General features: G+C 44.9%; 1 protein-coding gene and 1 long non-coding RNA gene across 7 annotated transcripts in view; one reads left to right on the plus strand and one right to left on the minus strand.

Moving 5' to 3' along the window:
* Positions 1 to 19,661, minus strand: part of KCNJ15 (potassium inwardly rectifying channel subfamily J member 15) — a 62,749-nt gene extending 43,088 nt beyond the window's left edge. For 3 of the 6 annotated variants that reach the window (XM_070377312.1, XM_070377297.1, XM_070377329.1), the window contains exons 1-3: positions 19,529 to 19,661; positions 19,157 to 19,297; positions 16,877 to 17,110 (exon numbers count right to left, since the gene is read on the minus strand). The gene's annotated coding sequence lies outside the window, so the exon portion shown is untranslated. Of the gene's footprint in view, positions 1 to 16,876; positions 17,111 to 19,156; positions 19,472 to 19,528 lie in introns of those variants that run through there. The other 3 variants (XM_070377278.1, XM_070377290.1, XM_070377282.1) reach the window with 2 other exon arrangements.
* Positions 17,325 to 19,235, plus strand: LOC138989369 (uncharacterized). The gene is made up of 3 exons (XR_011465561.1): positions 17,325 to 17,498; positions 17,848 to 17,915; positions 19,100 to 19,235. It is a non-coding gene; the product is annotated as an uncharacterized lncRNA (long non-coding RNA).
* Positions 19,662 to 20,673: the final 1,012 nt, after the last annotated feature.

The raw sequence follows: 20,673 nt of genomic DNA on the forward strand, positions 1-20,673 counted from the left end.
GGCATCACCGACTCAATGGACATGAGTTTGGGCAAAGTCGAGTAGATGGTAAAGGACAGGGAATTCTGGTGTGCTGCAGTCCATGGGGTTGCTAAGAGTCAGACACAGCTTAGCAACTGAACAATGACATGTCTTATAGGACTTCTGTTCGGAATGAGAGTTCAGAGAAGGACATGTTGACAAATGTCAACAGTTTAGGAAAAGTAGGACTCCTCTTTTTATAGAAAAATGGCAAATATTTAACTGATTTTCTGATTCTTTCCATTCACTCCTCTCCTCTGTTTCCAAATTATAAGACAGTTCAGTTATTCGGCATCCCTCTGAGTTTGGGCTCACCTTTTCCTCTTGGGTTCCTCCTGGGATAAGAGGAGCCCTGGTGACAGGTCTCAAGCACCATCAGCTCCACTACATGCTGCAAAACCCCAGGTGAGTCACATGACCCCCAGGCTTCCATTTCCTTATCTTTAATAGGAGAGGAGTTCACACTGATTTCTCTGATACCCCCTGAAGCTTTAACTTTCTATTAAGTGAATCTTCAAGATAAAGCAAAGAGAGCCTGAACTCCATATGTGAGCTCATCTAAGCATGTACAGCAGTTTTATAAGAACACCGGTCTGGGAGGCTGCCCTGCTCAGTTTTGCCACTGAAAAGATGCAGAAAGATGGAAGTTCTTGCAGCTAAGACACCTGCTGATTCTGGTGTTTCCTGGGGCTGCTGGGAACTTGGCTCCATGAGATGAGAGCCATGCTGCCACTCAGAAGCATCTTCAGTTATTCAAGAAATTGGGATAGAAACATATCTGGTGCATTTGAAATTCTTTATGAGGCACGTGACAGGTATGGAAGTATGGTGACTCAGGTGATAAAATAGTTACACACTCTCTTAAACATTAACATGTTGATACATATTTTTAGCCTATTACTTTAAAGTGAAGAGTCAAGTATTGTCTTGATACTCTCATAAATATACAGGGAGGATGAGCTATCAAGCCATGAAAAGACACGAAGACAACGTCAGTGTATATAGTACTAGGTGTAAGAAGCCAATCTGAACTGCATGACATTCTGGAACAGGAAAAACTGTGGAAACAGAAAAGGAACAGTAGTTGCCAGAAGTTAGGGAGGGGAAGAATGAATAGAGAGGTCTGAGGGATTTTTAGGGCAGTGAAAATACTCTGGTGGTGGTAGTTTAGTCGCTAAGTCATGTCTGACTCTTTGCAACCCCATGGACTGTAGCCCCCCAAGCTCCTCTGTCCATGGGATTTCCCAGACAAGCATACTGGAGTGGGTAGCCTTTCCCTTTTCTGGAAAACACTCTACAAGATATTATAATGATGGATACACACCATTACACATGTGTCCTAATGCACAGAATGTTCAACACCAAGGGTGAGCCCTATGACCATCAATGGATTGGGGATGGTTGGGATGGATCAGTGTATGTTCATCCTTGATTAAAAAAAAAAAAATCGACCATCTGGTGAATGATGTTGATTATATGGAAATCTGTGCTTGTGTGGGAGCAGGCAGTGAATGAGAAACCTCTGAACTTCCCTCTCAATTCTGTTGTAAACCTAAAGCTGCCCTAAAAAAGGTATTGAAAAAATAATATGTATAATTTTAATATTTATATTTTTTATTATGCTCATATTATTGTTCAGTGACAAAGTCATATCTGACTCTTTGTGACCTCATAGACTACAGCACGCGAGGCTTCTCTGTCCTCCACTATCTCCTGGAGTTCGCTCAAGTTCATGTCCATTGAATTGGTGCCGTTATCCAATCACCTCATCCTCTGCCAGCCCTTTCTCCTTTTGCCTTCAATATTTATACATATTTTTTGTACACACACGCATGCACACAGATATATATACACACTCTTCATATACATATACACTCTATATATGTATTTATAATTATTTATATAAATAAAGGTGGAGAGAGGGCAAGGGAATACTACTTCTCTGGTCAAATTCAGGGGTTTGTCATAGTCCTTTAGTTTTGACAAAGTGAGATAGATCATTCATCATGTATTCATTTATTACTATTTCATGGTCCGTTTGTCTGGAGCATTCTATGACAGGGAAGCCATGTGATCAAGTGTAAATGTGTAGGGTTGGAACCACACACAGACTTGGGTTCAAATCTCAGGTCTTCTGGTTACAACAGTGGCGGGGAGGGGCAAGTTACTTAAAGTCTGAAAGCTGGAGTCAGGGTTGATCTAACAGGGTCACCTTGGTGAGGAAGTGAGATGCCTTACGAAAAGTGATTGGGCTGGTGACTTTGAACAAGGGGCTTAGTCTCCTTGATTTTCAGCTTCCTTTTTTTACAAAAGAGAGATGATAAAGCTCACCTGGCATCAGACTGGGATGGCAAACAGTGAGCTGAATGTGCCCAATTCAAGGTGAAAATAGGACTCTGCAGAGGGTAGTCAGCTGGCTTTTACTCAGTCAAGTGTGGTGTGACCTCCACAGTCCCGGGGCTGGTAATCTGATGGGGAAGAAGGCAGGAACTGCACCCAGCAAATGTCCACATCAGGACACTGATATGTGATTAGGTCTTAGTGGCAGGGATACACTCTTGGTTTGACTCAGCCTCAAGAAATTGAAATTTAGGAAGCGTGCCGCGGTCAGGCTCGAGGGGGGAAGGGAAAACCCGAGCCTAACATGCCTTGAAGAGTTGTGAAGGATGGATAATGAGATTCTGAGAGTTTTCAGGGAAGAGACCGTGCAGACAAAGGCAACAAGGTGGAGTGAAATCTAGAAGCAACAAAACGGGGAGTGAAGTCAGGTGTTGGAGACCCTGATAAGCAGGTCCTAGAACAGGTAACTGCCGGGCACCATCGTAGACGCTTTTGACTACCGGGTCCCACAGAGCCAGTTAGGACTACTGCTAATTGTGAACATCCCCACCTCCCAATGGCACCTGGTGTTCCTTCCCTGCCAAATTCACTCTGTCTCCTCTTTTTGGATTTTGGGAGACTTGCGGTTTCTTTCCATTTCAGCCTGTGCAGTATGTAGTCAATTTATAGTTCACAGAGGCTTCTCCCACACCCATGTATGTTTTCCACTGAAGTCTGTACTTTTTCCTAGACCCACCCAAATTCCAGGGCATAGTTCAATGGTATGCCAAGGTCATAATCTTTCTCTCTGTCACTCTCCTCTGCTTGTAAAACCTAGGAGAAAGTTACCTTTTGAATGTGTCTGTGTACTTTTAAAAGAAAAGAATGAAGGATCTCCAAAAAAGTTACAAGAGTAATTTCTAGTTCAATTTGCGTTGAGAACTACAGTCATTTCTAGAGGGAGGCACAGTAAACTAGTCTTGCCGAAACCAAACTCTCCTCCATCAAAGTTTGAGTTGTTACAGGAGTATAGTCCCTTTTAAAAATTAAAAAAAAAAAGTAAAAAGCAGCCTACAGATTTTGTACGGGGGATAACCTAGACTGTGGAATGGTGAGTTTCTTTATAAAGTAAGTTTTTCAAAAGCATAATTGTATAAAAAGGGAATTAGGTCCTCAGGGAGGAATGGAGGGTCATTTTGAGAATGCCAGTTCCCTACTGATTCATAGAACCAGACGTGGTTTCCCCACATTTTTACAAAAACCAGCTCATCAGGCTCTCCTGTTTTCTTCTTGTGAGTCAGAATTTCTCCAGGTTTACCGATAAGAAGCTAAGAGGTTAGATAACTTTCAGAGGACCACACAGCCCAGAAGTGAGGACTCCAATGCAGGGATTCCACTTTCAAGTCTAGCTTTTTATTTATGTATTTTTTTTCCACCAGCTGCCTTAAAGAAAAACCTTGTGTTGCCCTTGGGGTGGGAAGTGATGGAAAGGGATCAGTGGAGGAGAGTGGGGAATGGGGAGAGAAGGGACCAGCCTCTGTTGATTGCTTCCCGTAAGCCATGTAAGATACACTGAGGCTTTGATGGTTAGGGCACCTCACCCGAGGGAGTCTGCACACCTGAAAGTCACATCCAAGAGTGTCAGTACCAAGTTCAAAATCTCTTCCTGAGACTGCCTGGCCCTCTTCACAGGTGGCCTCTCTCAGGTTTCCACATTATTTGCCTTGAGGCTTTCCTCACTTCCCTTTCATCATTTTTTCTCTAGGGCTTCAAGAACTCTTCTCAAACACACTCTGGAAAAAAATAAAATCTGCATTTTCTCCCTCCCCTCCCCTACATTTTATGATTTTGAGGCCCTCCTTTACATCTTCATGTTTATCCTTTTACTGTTCAATATAGTTATCAGCTATACCTCAACAGAAAAGTTGAAAAAAAGAACAGTTATCAGATATTCATATTCTCTTATCCAGGAGTTTCCAAAAGATCACTCACTTGATTTTTTTCTAAACAAATTAAGACTTTGATTTTTTAAAAAAAATCTACTCACATATTTTTCAAAACTACTATAAAGTAGCATTTTAGGTGTTGCTTAACTTTTGCTTGGGGTTTCCCTGGCGGCTCAGATGGTAAAGAATCTGCCTGCAATATAGGAGACCTGAGTTCGATCCCTGAGTCAGGAAGATCCCCTGGAGAAGGGAATGACTACCCACTCCAGTATTCTTGCCTGGAAAATTCCAAGGACAGAGGAACCTGGCGGGATACAGTCCATGAGGTCGCAAAGACTTGGGCACGACTGAGTGACTAAGACACGCACAAGTTTTGCTTAATCCTATTACAGCACCAAAAAAAAGTAGAAGATCTTCCCAGCAAAACAAACTTTAAACTGTAAGTTCAAAGCCGGCGGCAAGGAATTGTTCTGAAGGACCTGGCTTTGCTTGCTTGCTCTCTCTGCATCATTGAGACTATCTGCTAGGTCCTGCTGCTGCTGCTGCTAAGTCGCTTCAGTCGTGTCTGACTCTGTGCGACCCCATAGATGGCAGCCCACCAGGCTCCCCCGTCCCTGGGATTCTCCAGACAAGAACACTGGAGTGGGTTGCCATTTCCTTCTCCAATGCATGAAAGTGAAAAGGGAAAGTGAAGTCGCTCAGTCATGTCCAACTCTAGCGACCCCATGGACTGCAGCCCACCAGGCTCCTCTGTCCATGGGATTTTCTAGGCAAAAGTACTGGAGTGGGGTGCCATTGCCTTCTCCATCTGCTAGGTCCTGTTTGTGTTCAAAAGGTTGCTGATCTTATAAAAAAAAAAAAATCAACTTGAAAAGTTTTGCTTTAATCATGGCAGTAATTAGCAAATCTGGACACTGCATTATCTTTTCTTTTTTACTGGAAATACATTCAAGAAAGGACTTGTACTTTATCCAGAGTGTCTCAGAAAGCTAAATCACAGAACTTGCAAAGATGAGGTATTCATGCTGTTCCCAGGGGCTGTGAGTTGATAGAATCTTCCTTTGGGTACACATATAACCAATCTTGAAGCTAAGCATAGACTCAGATGGTAAAGAGTCTGCCTGCCGGGCAGGAGACCGGAGTTTGATCCCTGGGTTGGGAAGATCCCCTGGAGAAGGGCATGACAACACACTCCAGTATTCTTGCCTGGAAAATCCCATGGACAGAGGAGCCTGGTGGGCTACAGTCCAGGGGGTAGCAAAGAGTCAGACATGACTGAGCAACTAACACACTTTAAAATCATGATGTATGTTAAATTATGGAATAACTTGATTGGCTTTAAAAGGAAAGGGAATGGGTTAAGCATACTTAAACCAGGAAATAAAGGGAAAGAAACTTGTGCCATTAACTGATTTAGAAGTAGCCATCCTCCAAGCCCTCGCTCAGTTGGTAAAGAATCTGCCTGCAGTGCAGGAGACCCCAATTCAATTCCTGGATTGGGAAAATCCGCTGGAGAAGGGATAGGCCACCCACTCCAGTATTCTTGGGCTTTCCTGGTGGCTCAGCTGGTGAAGAATCTGCCTGAAGTGCGGGAGACCTGGGTTCGATCCCTGGGTTGGGAAGCTCCCATGGAGGAGGGAAAGGCTACCCACTCCAGTATCCCGGCCTGGAGAATTCCATGGACTGTACAGTCCATGGGATCACAAAGAGTCAGACATGACTGAGTGACTTTCACTTACTCACTCACTCATCCTCCAAGCCTCTGAGACTCTGATTTACCAGTCAAATGATAATCTCAATTCCTCTGACTTTTTATCTGGAGGGTGAGTTGGGAGGGAGCTACACAGCCCTTCTCCCCCATCTTTTCTTCAGACTCTCCGCTGCTTCTCTCCTTCGGCTTCCACACAAGTTCTTGTGTTCTCTGACATGTGGGCCAGAGGGGTATTAGTGGCAGTGTCTTCAGAAAGTTCTTTCTGCCTGTTGCTACTGGGTCAGAAGACTCTGTAGTCTTCCAGGGGCTGCCCTGATTATCCACTCGCTTTCTGCTTGGTGGACTTCTGTTCCTCCCCTTCCCACCCTCAGTCATATCCCCCAGGGTCTTACTTGCAGCCTCCTTTATTTCTCTTTGTTCTCTCTCAGCATCCTTGGCCTTACCCTCTTGGCCATCCCTGGCCCCACTTCTTTACTTGTGGCTCCTCCCTCTGAGATTCAGTCTGCTTCTAGCATCCCCTGGTTCACCTCCCTTAGAGAACTGCTCAGAACAGACTAGTCCAAAACTTGGCTCCATTGTTCTCCATATATCAAACTACTTCTGATTTTTGGGTCCAAACAATGGTGTCCCCTTCTCCCACCTGCCTGTCCGGACACTCCCTCATTCCTGCCTAATCTAGACTCAGCCCAGGCGTCCTACCTTCTTAATGCATCTCCTGGGTGTCCCGTTCCCTCTCTCCTGCCCCTGCTCTGCTCCAGTTCCCCATTCCCTTCTCCCAGACTCTCAAAATACCCTTCTGACAAGTCTCATAACTTTCCTGCTGGGATGATACTCAAGTGCAGCTCAAGCAAAACCTTCAGTGACTTTTCATTGCTTTGGTGTTATTCGCTAAGCTGTGTCCAGTTCTTTGCAACCCCATGGACTTGAGCATGCCAGAATTCCCTGTCCTTCACTATCTCCCAGAGTTTGCTCAAACTCACGTCCATTGAATCAGTGATGCCACACAGCCATCTCATCCTCAGTTCAGTTCAGTTCAGTTCAGTTGCTCAATCATGTCCGACCCCTTGTGACCCCATGGACTGCAGCACACCAGGCCTCCCTGTCCATCACCAACTCCCAGAGTTTACACAAACTCATGTCCATTGAGTCTGCGATGCCATCCAACCATCTCATCCTCTGTCGTCCCCTTCTCCTCCCACCTTCAATCTTTCCCAGAATCAGGGTCTTTTCCAATGAATCAGCTCTTCGCATCAGGTGGCCAAAGTATTGGAGTTTCAGCTTCAACATCAGTCCTTCCAATGAACACTCAGGACTGATCTCCTTTAGGATGGACTGGTTGGATCTCCTTGCAGTCCAAGGGACTCTCAAGAGTCTTATCCAACACCACAGTTCAATAGCATCAGTTCTTCAGCACTCAGCTTTCTTTATAGTCCAACTCTCACATCCATACATGACTACCGGCAAAACCATAGCCTTGACTAGATGGACCTTTGTTATCAAAGTAATGTCTCTGCTTTTTAATATGCTGTCTAGGTTTGTCATAACTTTTCTTCCAAAGAGTAAGTGTTTTTTAACTTCATGGCTTCAGTCACCATCTGAAGTGATTTTGGAGCCCCCCAAAATAAAGTCTGTCACTGTTTCACTGTTTCCCCATATATTTGCCATGAAGTGATGGGACCAGATGCCATGATCTTAGTTTTCTGATTGTTGAGTTTTAAGCCAACTTTTTCACTCTCCACTTTCACTTTCATCAAGAGGCTCTTTAGTTCCTCTTCCCTTTCTGCCATAAGGGTGGTGTCATCTGCATATCTGAGGTTATTGATATTTCTCCCCGCAATCTTGATTCCAGCTTGTGTTTCTTCCAGTCCAGCGTTTCTCATGATGTACTCTGTGTATAAGTTAAATAAGCAGGGTGACAATATACAGCCTTGACGTACTCCTTTTCCTATTTGGATCCAGTCTGTTGTTCCACGTCCAGTTCTAACTGTTGCTTCCTGACCTGCATACAGATTTCTCAAGAGGCAGGTCAGGTGGTTTGGTATTCCCATCTCTTTCAGAATTTTCCACAGTTTGTTGTGATCCACATAGTCAAAGGCTTTGGCATAGTCAATAAAGCAGAAGTAGGTGTTTTTCTGGAATTCTCTTGCTCTTTAGATGATCCAACAGATGTTGATCTCTGGTTCCTCTGCCTTTTTTAAAACCACCTTGAACATCTGGAAGTTTGCCATTCAGGTATAGCTGAAGCCTGGCTTGGAGAATTTTGAGCATTACTTTACTAGCATGTGAGATGAGTGCAATTGTGCAGTAGTTTGAGCATTCTTTGGCATTGCCTTTCTTTGGGATTGGAATGAAAACTGACCTTTTCCAGTCCTGTGGCCACTGCTGAGTTTTCCACATTTGCTGGCATATTGAGTGCAGCACTTTCACAGCATCATCTTTCAGGATTTGAAATAGCTCAGTTGGAATTCCATCAGCTCCACTAGCTTTGTTCATGGTGATGCTTCCTAAGGCTCACTTGACTTCACATTCCAGGATGTCTGGCTCTAGGGGAGTGATCACACCATCGTGATTATCTTGGTCATGAAGATCTTTTTTATACAGTTCTTCTGTGTATTCTTGCCACCTCTTAATATCTTCTGCTTCTGTTAGGTCCATACCGTTTCTGTCCTTCATTGTGCCCATCTTTGCATGAAATGCTCCCTTGGTATCTCTAATTTTCTTGAAGAGATCTCTAGTCTTTCCCATTCTATTGTTTTCCTCTATTTCTTTGCACTGATCACTGAGGAAGGCTTTCTTTTTTTTAATTTATTTTAATTGGAGGCTAATTACTTTACAATATTGTGGTAGTTTTTGCCATACATTCACATGAATCAGCCATGGGTGTATGTGTGTTCCCTATCCTAACCCTCCCTCCCACCTCCCTCCCCACCTTGTCCCTCAGGAAGGCTTTCTTATCTCTCCTTGCTGTTCATTGGAACACTGCATTCAAATAAGTATACCTTTCCTTTTCTCCTTTGCCTTTAGCTTCTCTTCTTTTCTCAGCTATTTGTAAGGCCTCCTCAGACAACAATTTTGCCTTTTGGCATTTCTTTTTCTTGGGGATGGTCTTGATGTCTGCCTCCTGTACAGTGTCATGAACCTCCTTCCATAGTTCTTCAGATCTAATCCCTTGAATATATTTGTCACTTCCATTGTATAATCGTAGGGATTTGATTTAGGTCATACCTGAATGGTCTAGTGGTTTTCCCTACTTTCTTCAATTTAAGTCTGAATTTGGCAATAGGGAGTTCATGATCTGAGCCACAGTTGGCTCATCCTGTGTCACCCCCTTTTCTTCCAGTTCTCAATCTTTCCCAGCATCAGGGTCTTTTCCAATGAGTCGGCTCTTCGCATCAGGTGGCCAAAAGACTGGAACTTCAGCATCAGTCCTTCCAATGAATATTCAGCATTGATTTCCTGTAGGATTGACTGGTTTGATCTCCGTACAGTTCAAGAGTCTTCTCCAGCCCCACAGTTTGAAAGCATCGACTCTTCAGCACTCAGCCTTCTTTACGGTCCAACTCTCACATCTGTACTTGACTACCAGAAAACCATAGCTCTGACTCTACAGACCAATTTCTCAAACAAGGTGAATAAGAAAGCTCACTGGAGAGCCAGTAGTTGCGAGAACTCAGAGGCACCTAGAGTGACTCAGCCTTTGGTGAGTGCTCAGAAGTGTCTTCCACCATCTGTATCACCTGGACTCCAGTCGTCTCTCCCGACTCCCACGCTGCCCATGCCAGACTCAACCCCTCTGCCCACTCTGGGCCTCCCTGCCTTCCCTTCGGGTGCACCCCTGTGTCTGCCATGCTCCTGACCTCTGAAGGCTGCTCCTCCCCATCCTGACATTAAAGTCCTATTCATTCTCCAGGTTTGTCTCCAGTGCCCAAGGTCTTTCTCAGATCCCCGAATGGACCTAGTCTTTCCTTCTTGGACTCTCCTCAGCCCTTTGTTAAGGCCTCACTTAACGCTCATCACATTCTGCCTGGTGCCACGGTTGTTCATGGGTTTTGAGTATGAATATTATTATCATTTTTTTTTTACAATTTTGCCCCTCCATCCACATGCACGTGGCCTCCCAGCAGGGGAATGCAGATTCCTTGAGATCAAAGACAGTCCTCTCCTCCTGTATCATCTGAGACACCATCACCCAGCCTCCTGCAGAGCGAGTTGCCAGCACATGTGTACAAGGTGGAGAGAACGGAGTGTCAGAGCCTAACCAACCAAGATACTGATGGGCATTGGTGAAGAAACTCATTAAATGTATATTTTGACCAACCACAGTGCTAGGAGGTCACAGATCATTTCTTCACATATTGAAAACAAAGCAAAACGCTGTGCCAAAGGGCTAGTTAAGAGAGCATCCCCAGGATATTGGACTTTAGATAAGTTAATACCCACAGTTACAAAATGTAGGTTTAACTATCCATACCCTTGTGCGGATTCTGAAACACCATGTACAGGCATCCACTACCCCCAGTCGGAATGATACGCATTTGATTGTAACCACAGAAAAGTGGCTCTTCTCAATTTTAGTCCTATAATATTTCATCTTTAAAATGGGCAAATCTTAGGAAATTCTCTTCATCTTAAAATTCAAAACACATTGTGAGCCAAATACCCTCATTGCCACAGGTATGCCAACACAGACCGTATCTAAACATAGCATTTGAGGGAGCCTGAAATGATGTGAATTCCCTGTCTCCTGGATGGGTCTCGCCATGGATCAAATCACCCTTTCCTGCCTACTAAGATCGCAGTAAATTCTTTCTGTCCTTTCTTTCCATTATTCTCTTCCCCAGGATCAAACTTTCAGCCCACACAGAGCACTGCTGGCTCCATATTTTTTTTTTTTTTTTTTTGCTTTATTTCAATTTTCTTCTTTCCAAAATACACTGTGTGTGTGTTTCCTATTTCCACTGCATGGGTTCACCCAACTGCTGCCACAGCTACTGGTGGCCTGCTTCTTCTCCCTCATACAAATACGTTTTGCTCTTTAATAGCCCCTGTTAAGCAATTCCAACAGCCAATCTACCACTTTGCAAATATCATTAAGGGAGAAAATGCCCTAGTCAGGAGTTTTCAGATAAATGTATTTTCAAAACACCTCAGGCACAGGGTTCTGTCCTCTATGTTTGCAGGATGGGGTGGGTGTAAATCATGGTTCAACTGAAGATGTAATTATAGCAGAAATCATGCCTTCACGTCAATGCATGTTGATTCAAAAGCATTGCCCGAGGAATTATTTAGACTCAGCTCTGGGAGCACAGAGACAGAATAAGGTAAAATCTCCACTGACGTTGAGCTTACTGCCTGGTAGGGGAAAGAGGCAAATAGACAGACCATTGTAAAGTGGAGTGATGTGGGATCAGTCAGCTACATTCTGGATGAAGAAAGCTTATAACCTCACTTATAGACAGCTAAATCATAGCCCTAATGAGCAACAGAGAAGAAGAAAGGGATCTCAAGAGGCAGAATTAATATTGTTAATTATAATTCTTTTAATTATAATTGTCATTATAATTCTTTCAAAAGAATTATAAAACATGGTGTGAGTAAAACTAGGTTCAGGGAGAGCCTAATTGATTTCCAGGGTCAAACATAAAACATATTTTAAAACATACGTTTAATTCTGAAGCACAAACACAATTCTGCGGCTGTAGGTCTGTGTACATTTAGTTTGTGGTTTCTAAAAAATAGATGAAAACTCATGTAAGTAAATGATTTCATCAGACTGCTTCTTTGAGACTTACCTTTATTTTCTTTTCCATCTACCATTAATTCATGTTAATCTGTGTAAGGGTGTGTGGGTGTATCTCTGCAGACTCATTCTAATCCTTCTGGGAATGAGATGCAAAAGAGAAACAAGGGCCTTCCCTGGTGGCTTAGGGGTAAAGAATCTGCCTGCAGTGTAGGAGACCAGGGTTCGATCCCCGGGTCGGGGAGATCCCCTGGAGGAGGGAATGGCAACCCACTCCAGTATTCTTTGGTGAATTCCATGGACAGAAGAGCCTACAGTCCATGGGGTCACAAAGAGTTGGACACGACTGAATGACTTACACTTCAAAGATACAAAGAAACAAAAAGGAAATCCGTTTTTTTGTGGCTGAGTCCTTGAAGCCACTTTGAAATCCCAAAAGCTGGCCAGTCACCTGCACGTCCCCAAAGTACAACTCTCAGCCAAGTGGAGTATCAAAGTCATAACATGTTTTTCCCTTGGACCACGTGGAACCTCTCCACCCCACACCAATCAGAGTCTGCGTAAGTGTCCTTGATGGGGTCATGCGAAATATTAGTCAGAGGACTGAATAGGAGTTGCAAGGAGGTGGAAGGAGGTGGCAGGCGGCTTTGTAGTCCAGAATGGTTAAACATCTTGGGATTCAAAGTTAAAGGATGTCTTTGCTGCCAGATCTCTTAGACTGTTCATTATGGTAATGATAACTGGGACCTTCCAAGGGGAACTTTATAGACTATGATGAATTTCCCAAACTTATCAGAAAGAAAAGTGAAAGTGAAAGTTGCTCGGTTGTGTCCTACTCTTTGCAGCCCCATGGACTATACAGTCCATGGAATTCTCTAGGCCGGAATGCTGGAGTGGGTAGCCTCTCCCTTATCAGAGTATCTGCTTAGTCACTCAGCCGTGTCCATCTCTTTGCGACCCCATGGACTGTAACCTGCCAGGCTCCTCTGTCCATGGGGTTTCTCTAGGCAAGAATACTGGAGTGGGTTGCCATGTCCTCCTCCAGTGGATCTTCCCAACCCAGAGATCAAACCCAAGTCTCCCACATTGCAGGTGGATTCTTTACTGACTGAGCCACTAGGGAAGCCCAATCAGAGTATAGACCTTCTTATTTCCTACAGGGCAAGGAGCACACAAAACTCTCCCCAGGACCCTTTGCTGACCAGTAGAGCTTACCAGGAGAGATGCTGCCTTACTTGTACTGACTGTGTTTTGGGATGCTCCCTTCAGCCTTCTGGCTAGGGAATTTCTCCTTTCCCTAGACTCCTAAGACAAGCAATAGACAGCCAGCTTCTGAGGGATCTTTCTCAAGTTTCCAAGAGACTGAGTCACAAAGGCATTGGAGAGGAGCCTTCACTCCCTTAATCTCCCCAAGGCAGTAGGAGTCAGGGAGGCTGTGAATTCAAGAGCTGAACCCCTGAGTGTTTCTTGCTCAGATTATCATGCCATCCATGTCAACAAGAATTGAGTCGCATGACATGAAACCACCTCCTTTGTTAAAGAGGGATGCTGAGACTAACGTCACTATGGAAGCACTGTTCAGAGGGCAATTGTTAAACACTTAATCTAACTATAGATTTGAAATTTACAAGCAAGGCAAAATTTTGAAAGCAAAGCCCCATTGTATTGTGACATTGTTGGCACTTGAATATTCCCTCTATATCTCACCGTCAGTTTCATTATTAAGCGTTAGTTGCTCAGTCATGTCTGACTCTTTGTGACCCCCATGGGCTATAGCCCTCCAGGATTCTCTCTCTATGGAATTCTTCAGGCAAAACTACTGGAGTGTGTTCCCTTCTCCAGGGGATCTTCTCAACCCAGGGATCGAATCTGGGTCTCCCACATTGCAGGCAGAGTCTTTACCATCTGAGCCACCATGGCTAAAAACACACACACACACACACACACACACACACACACTGCCTTTGTCAGTTGCAAATATATGTCTGCAAGTGATGTAGCTCACTTTTCACTTATACATAGATTCCTTCCATTTGTTCCATTCCTTTGGACTTTTGAAAATAGGAAGAAGACATTCTTTAGTTGTTAGATGGCTCTTGACACAGGATCCAGGGGCTCCTGTGCTCATATATTTTCTTTAACTTGTTGCAAGTATTTGGGGATGAGGTTGGTAGGAAGAGTAGAGATGATGTCAAATTTCATGATATTTCAAAGCTAATGATAAGCTTCTCAAATATATTTTTGAAAGGTAGACAAAGAATAACTCAGGAAGTAAGAAAGCCAGATTCATTTGGAGAGCCAACCTTACATTCTTTGGCAAAGGATAAGAAGATGAACAAGATACAAATCTGCAAATATTTGAAGACGGAAACATTACTGAGTAACAGCATTATTTAACCTGGCAGGCCTGGGTTTAGCCAGCATTCACACTGAGAAATGACACTGATAACTACTATTGGAATTGAACACAGCATTCATAGAAATAGAAGAGGCTGTCCCTAGACAGACACATAGATATTTTGCTAGGCAAAGCCTCAGGCCTGTTCGAAGTGTTTTATTGATGCCTTTCAGAGGATGAATGGTTGGATAGCATCACCAACTCAATGGACATAAACTTGGGCAAACTCCAGGAGATAGTGAGGGATGTGGAGGACTGGCATGCTGCAGTCCATGGGGTCACAAAGAGTCGGACACAACTTAGCAGCTGAACAACAACAACAACAAAAGATCTTTCTTTCCAGGTGTCGCAGTGGTAAAGAATCCATCTGCCAATGCAAAACATACGGGTTCCTTCCCTGGGTTGGCAAGATCCCCTGGAGGAGGAAATGGCAACCCACTCCAGTATTCTTGCCTGCAGAATCTTACGGTCAGAGGAGCTGAGCAGGTTAGTGTCCATAGGGTCACAAAGAGTCGGACGTGACAAATGCGAGCTTCAGTGCTCCTCCCTGCACCAACTCTCTCCAGAGCTTGTGCCCAATTTTATAGTCATAATCTTGCATTCCTTTTTCTTAAAGAGGGCCCTCTAAATTGCATAATCTTAAAGGTCCATAAAGTCTTGATCAGCCTCTGGTTCTGGGAGAGTTTTCTCAACTCACAAGAAGTTCACAGTTATCAGCCCCACTGCAGGGTAATTTCTGCTGAAACAGGTTGTGGATTGAAACCCAAAGCCAGCCATCTGGACCCTCCAAACACCCCAAATACTGAATCCTTTTCTGCAGCTTTCCTCCTCAGAGCCACCTCCTTTGTATTCCGACAGCTCTGACGGTGACTCTGAGGATTAGTGTGATTTGTAATCAGAGGGACAGGGTCAGGCCCTGGCTGTCATTTCTCTGAACTCAGAACCCTGAATGGGAGCCTACATAGTCAATGCAGCCATGTGGCTTCAGACACATTCCTTTCCTGCAGGAAAGGAACTGCTTGCCTTGTTTAATGTGGATCAATATGCTTTTAGATTGCTCTGAAGCTGAGCTGTAGGGTCATGCGGAAGAACAGAACCAAACTGGGCTTCTTCTATTGCTGCATGCTAAGTTGCTTCAGTCGTGTCCGACTCTTTGCGACCCTATGGACTGTAACCTGCCAGGCTCCTCTGTCCATGGGATTTCCCAGGCAAGAGTACTGGAGTGGGTCGCCATTTCCTCCTCCAGGGGATCTTCCCGATCCAGCGATGGAACCCATGGGCTTTTATGTCTGCTGCATTGGCAGATAGGTCTTTACCATTAGCACCACCTGGGAAGCCCTATTCTATTGCTCGCTAATTCCTTTTAAGAGGGATTACTGAAGTCCTCCGAGTCCTCAGCCCTCAGGTAGCACAGACATGCTCTTCTGCTTCACTCTTTCCTGTGGACAGGTGTGTTCCTACAGACAGGTATGTTTTAGTGCTGCAAATCAACACCTTGTCCTTCTCGTGTGTCTTCTGATACTGTGAACCCTGATCAGGAAACCCTGGCTCATCTTGGAAGCATGATGGAAATACCTGGGATTCTGTGCTAGAGAGTTTTAGGTGTGGAAGAACTATTCTTGAATTAGGCCAGGTGTGAACTTGTAGAGTCCAGTTGGATTGTGGTGACTCTTGTTTAATGGATGCCTTCACCAGTTAATTCACAGTACCAGCTGAAGGGAAGTCAGGTACACAGGCTCCTCACAAGCTCTGACCTTGTTTATAAGAGCAGAAATGTTTTTGGGTAAAAAGCCTTGGGGATACGGTGGGAACCTCCATGTGGACTCAGCTGCATTGTGAGCAAAATTGCCCACACCACTGCCTGCATTGGCTCAACCAGCATCTTGCAGGGAGGACAGATTTTCAGCCTCCCCCACTTTAAAAAAAAAAAAAAAAAAAAAAAACACATCATTTAGCTATGCTGCAGGGTATGTAGGATCTTAGTTCCCCAATCAGGGATTGAACCCAGGCCCCCTGCATTGGAAGGATGAAATCTCAACCAGTGGGCCACCAGGGACATCCCCCAGGCTCCCTTATCTTGTTTTGTCTTCCACCAGGAATGAGTATGTGCTCATTTTTCTCCTTTCATCCTAACAAAGTCACATTTAGCAAATAAAGCTTCTTTCCCGGGACATTTGCTTTTAGATTCTAAGTTATTTTTCTCTTCTCTCAATTCTCCACTCCAGGTGGCCAAGCAGGCTGCCCTTCGCTCCTTTAGCTGTGGGAGGGTCTGTCACTTCTGGAGCTACTGCTTCTGGCCACCATAGGCTTTCCCTGGTCGTTAAAACTGACGCAGGAAGCCACCTGCATGGCAGCAAAGAGCAAGGCGTCTGGGCTCAAACCTGCCCCCTCCCACAGTGCCACCTCCTCCTTGAGGTGCCCAGAGCAAGCTCCCCTCCTGCTTGTATCACTCCATGCCTCTCCTGCCTCTTCCCTCTCTGTATCCAGCCCCCAGCCACTCCCAAGGCACCCCAGCCCCACTCCCAAGATGTTTGCATCCAAGGAAGGTGAAGAGCAGGAGAGAGGAGAACGAAGAACTGCTTCTCCCTGATATGCATCTCATGTACCCATTAATAAGCAACACACTCTGCTTCACAAGCACATAAGCTAACTTTAACCCTGGCCATAGCTAACTACCACTTTGAGGAGCAGAATTCTTTTTACTTGAAAGAAGAATGGAAACAGCAGTATTGGCGCAGTACCTGATCGACTCTGGCATGAAGTGCTTCACAGGTTGCAGAGGAGAAGACAGGAGCTGAATTCCTTACAGAGTGAAGGCTGAAGGAAATGATCAGGGAGGCTTATATGCCTTAAGCAAGCGTCCCCAGGGGCCGGTCGTCAGCGACTCTAGCAAGCTCATGCCTCATTCTTTGGCCTTTTGTGCCGCCTCTAAGGTTCTGATGCGTCCACCAGGCAAACACACTCGACAAACAACCCTGAAGCAGAGTCAGGAAGTAAAGTCAGTGGCTGCCCTGTGTCTCTGAGTGATGAGAGGGGGGTGTGGCAGGAAAGGAGGCTTCAGAGTCTTGACATTTAGTGACAAAGTCTGAAAAAGTTTGCCTCTCCTCTCTCGGCTGCCTCAAGCCACACAGTGGTGGTTTTCCTTGTACCAGGCATGTTGTCATTCAGGTATATAATTACACATGCACACATCCCCAAACAAGAAAGTTCAATCCCTTTAAGATTTCCTCCATGCAAGGGCAGAGAGAGAGTGGAAGGAGCCGGCAGCGCTGCTTTTGTTGGCTCTTCTGGACGGTGGGCGTGGGAAGCCTGGGGTCTCGCTCTGTCTCTTTCCCCCTCAAACACCGGCTGTCTGCACTGGCTGTAAGTGTCAGGAGAGGAAATAGGGGAAAGGAGCATTTTCTGGAAAATGACCACAACGGTTGACTGGGGGAGGAGGGATGAGAGGGCGGGAGGACTTTTTAAAGTTATGTTTTCCTTAAGCCACCAGAATCACGAAATCCAGCTAAGTCTACTTCTAGGAAACCCCCAAATGACTTGGGCATTTATTTAACTCAATGAGAACCTGTCAGGCCCATTATTTCATTAGTATTTCTGAGACACCACTACCGGGGATTTGGTGAAACTCTTCTACCTTCTAGACTTTTAAAGAGACTTGTCATACGACCTCTGGGTCACTCCCTGCCTGGCCATTTATTATATTTATCACTAGGGAAGAAGGAAAACTGCTACAGAATAAAACCCAGAACAAGAACAGCACCAAGGGGAGCTGTGTGCAAGGTAAGTGCTTAGTTGTTCAACCGGAAATCTCCTAAATTTTCATAAAATGATGGCATCTGAATATGCATGATGATTGCATTTGACTCTTCTCTTTTGATTTTTAGGGCAATTTTGTGAAAGAATTGATCACCTAAGGCTGTTGCTGATTGTTCCATATTTGTTTAAACATTTATGAGAGAAGGCAGAATGGAATAGGATCTAGGATTAACTGTGTGTGTGTCAGTGTGATTTTGAGATCTCAAAAAAAGAACTTCAAGAATCACTTGTCACTTTTTTTTCAAAATCCTTCCTATAGGTTAAAAAAAAGATTAAGATATTTTCTGATAAGAAGAATTCAGTCTGAAGGTTTGAGTTGAATTTGAAGGACCAAATTTTGGTCCTTGGTTTTACTGAGTGGAACACTGCATTTGTTGTAAGCTTCCTAACCTGTGACTTAAAGAACTCATGAGGTCAAGAGACATCTATTGAACAACACGTCCTTATTTCCTTTGGGCAACTAAATGCGGAAGTGGAGAGAGGAGATAAAAAACCAGATTCACAAGAACAGTATGGAAATTGCACCCAGTATAACATTGATTAGCCGACAGCAGTCTAGACGCCCATGCAATTACACACAGATTATAAAACACATTAGCCGTGGGTTGTGAACCAGGTTCCTAATGTTTCCATAGCCAGAACTGTTTACATTCCTCATACCTACCATGGAAAACTTACATAACTATTTTCTCGTAAGGATAGGTAAAAGATTTTAAAATATTCTGGAGAGGTTTCCCCTTACGCCAACTTAAACTGATTTCTCCACCGACAAAGGAAAATAACTACCAAAGAACGACGCAAAACAAAACAAAACACTATATAATCACTGAAAATCCATAACAAACTTGCTCTCACAGACACTAGAAGGGGGAAAAAAAAACCTTGCAAAGAGAGTAAGCCTTCTCCCTCCATCTAGAGCGCTTCTACCCACAGTATACAAGATAACATCTGGATATTGTTTTACGGGCATGAATAAAGCCTTTTTTTTTTTAGCCCCATCATTAAGTAAAAACCTGTTTTCCACAGCAAACAGCACTTGTAAATTCCCTCAGATAAGTTTGGACGTCTTGAATGATTTCAGTCAGTTTCAACAGAGTCATACTTTTTTCATTACCTTTCGAAGGAAAGTTTTGTTTTTTTTTTTTCAGAAATTCCTTCAGGGTGCAGCACGCTCCAGTAATGACCAACAAGCTTGCAACTCTTACCTGCAAGGACGGGTGAACGCAGATGCCTGGCTAGATGTGGACTTAGGACAAGGCCAGGGAAGGGACCGTCCACGCCGGCTGCCTGGGGAAGGCTGGGTCCTGAGGTGTGCTCCAAAGGAAGAAAGCTCTCTTCGCTGTTCACTGTCAGTCAAAAACAAGTTGGTGCAAGTTGGAGTAGGATTTACCTGAAGGAGCTGAAGAGAGGGAGAAGGAGACTGGGGGAGATTGGGCGAAGGGAGGGAGCGACGGGCAAGGAGGGAGGGAGGGAGGGAAGGAGAGAAAAGTGAGAGAGAGAGAGAGAGAGAGAGAGAGAGGGGAATCTGAGAAAGGAGGCCATGATGTCAGCAGTGTGTCTTAAGGGGATCTACAGACCAGCAAGGTTCTGAGGGCCACCCAGTCCTGCATCCTCCAGACACCTGCGTGAAAGAAGGCCAATGCCCTCTTAAAGGAGGCCGGTTAATCTTTAAGAAACTCTGGCCCCTCTTATCAAAGCCCTTGCAAAGGTCCCTTTGCGGAAATAAACTATAAATAAATAACCGGGTTATCTTTTCTCACAAGCTCTCCTTCACTCCTGTTCTCCCCTCCTCTCCCCTCTTTCCTCTCCAGGTGAAGAGTAACAAAACCCTCTCTCCTGGGAAAATCGGAATGAACCCATATAGACACACGCAAGCATCAAATACGTTGCTGCTGTTCAGTCTCCCAGGCGTGTCTGCCTTTTTGAGACCCCACGGGCTGCAGCATGTCAGGCCTCCCTCTCCCTCACCATCGCCCAGAGTTTACCCAAGTTCAAGTCCGCCGTATCGGTGATGCCGTCCAGCCACCTCATCCTCTGACGCCCTCAGTCTTTATCAGGCATTCATATATGCAAGTGTGGCAGAGGGACACTGTGTTTCCAACTCAGCCCCTCTTACGGCCGTATTGATTTGTTCCTATAGCCTTTGTTTTCCTTGATCAAAAAGCATAAAAGTGGATAGACATGGGTAAAACCAATTTCTTTCACAGCGTGGAAGTTGTACTTGAAGTTCAGTGTTGGAACTGGCCAGCATCAGTCCACAGGGTTTCGCACTTCTGTGAGAAACAGTCAGAACTCCGTCCTTGAAGCCAGGGTCTAAGGGGTGATCTCTCAGCCTCTGGCAATGGAAGCAGTGGGCTTCTTCCTGGAATGTATTAGTGTGTCCTTCCTACCCCACCAGTTTCTGGTAGTCATCACACCTAGGGAGACCAGTCCGTGGTTCTTGTCAGTTACCCCCATCCTGTGACCCGAGTGCATGCTAAGTCGCTGCAGTCATGTCAGACTCTTTGTGATCCTATGGACTGTAGCCCACCAGGCTTTTCTGCCCTGTGGACCCTGGTAAATCCTAAGGGATAAGACTCCCACAGGCACTTTCCCCAGTGAGATTCCCCTATGCTGGTCCAGAGACAACACCGGGTGGGATGCAAAGACTGTCACCATGGAGACACTGATACGCTCACACAGTCCCCTACCCCAGAACCTGGGCAGAGCCCAGGGCCCTGCA

This window comes from Bos mutus, chromosome 1 (genome assembly GCF_027580195.1).
Source record: "Bos mutus isolate GX-2022 chromosome 1, NWIPB_WYAK_1.1, whole genome shotgun sequence".
NCBI lineage: Eukaryota > Metazoa > Chordata > Mammalia > Artiodactyla > Bovidae > Bos > Bos mutus.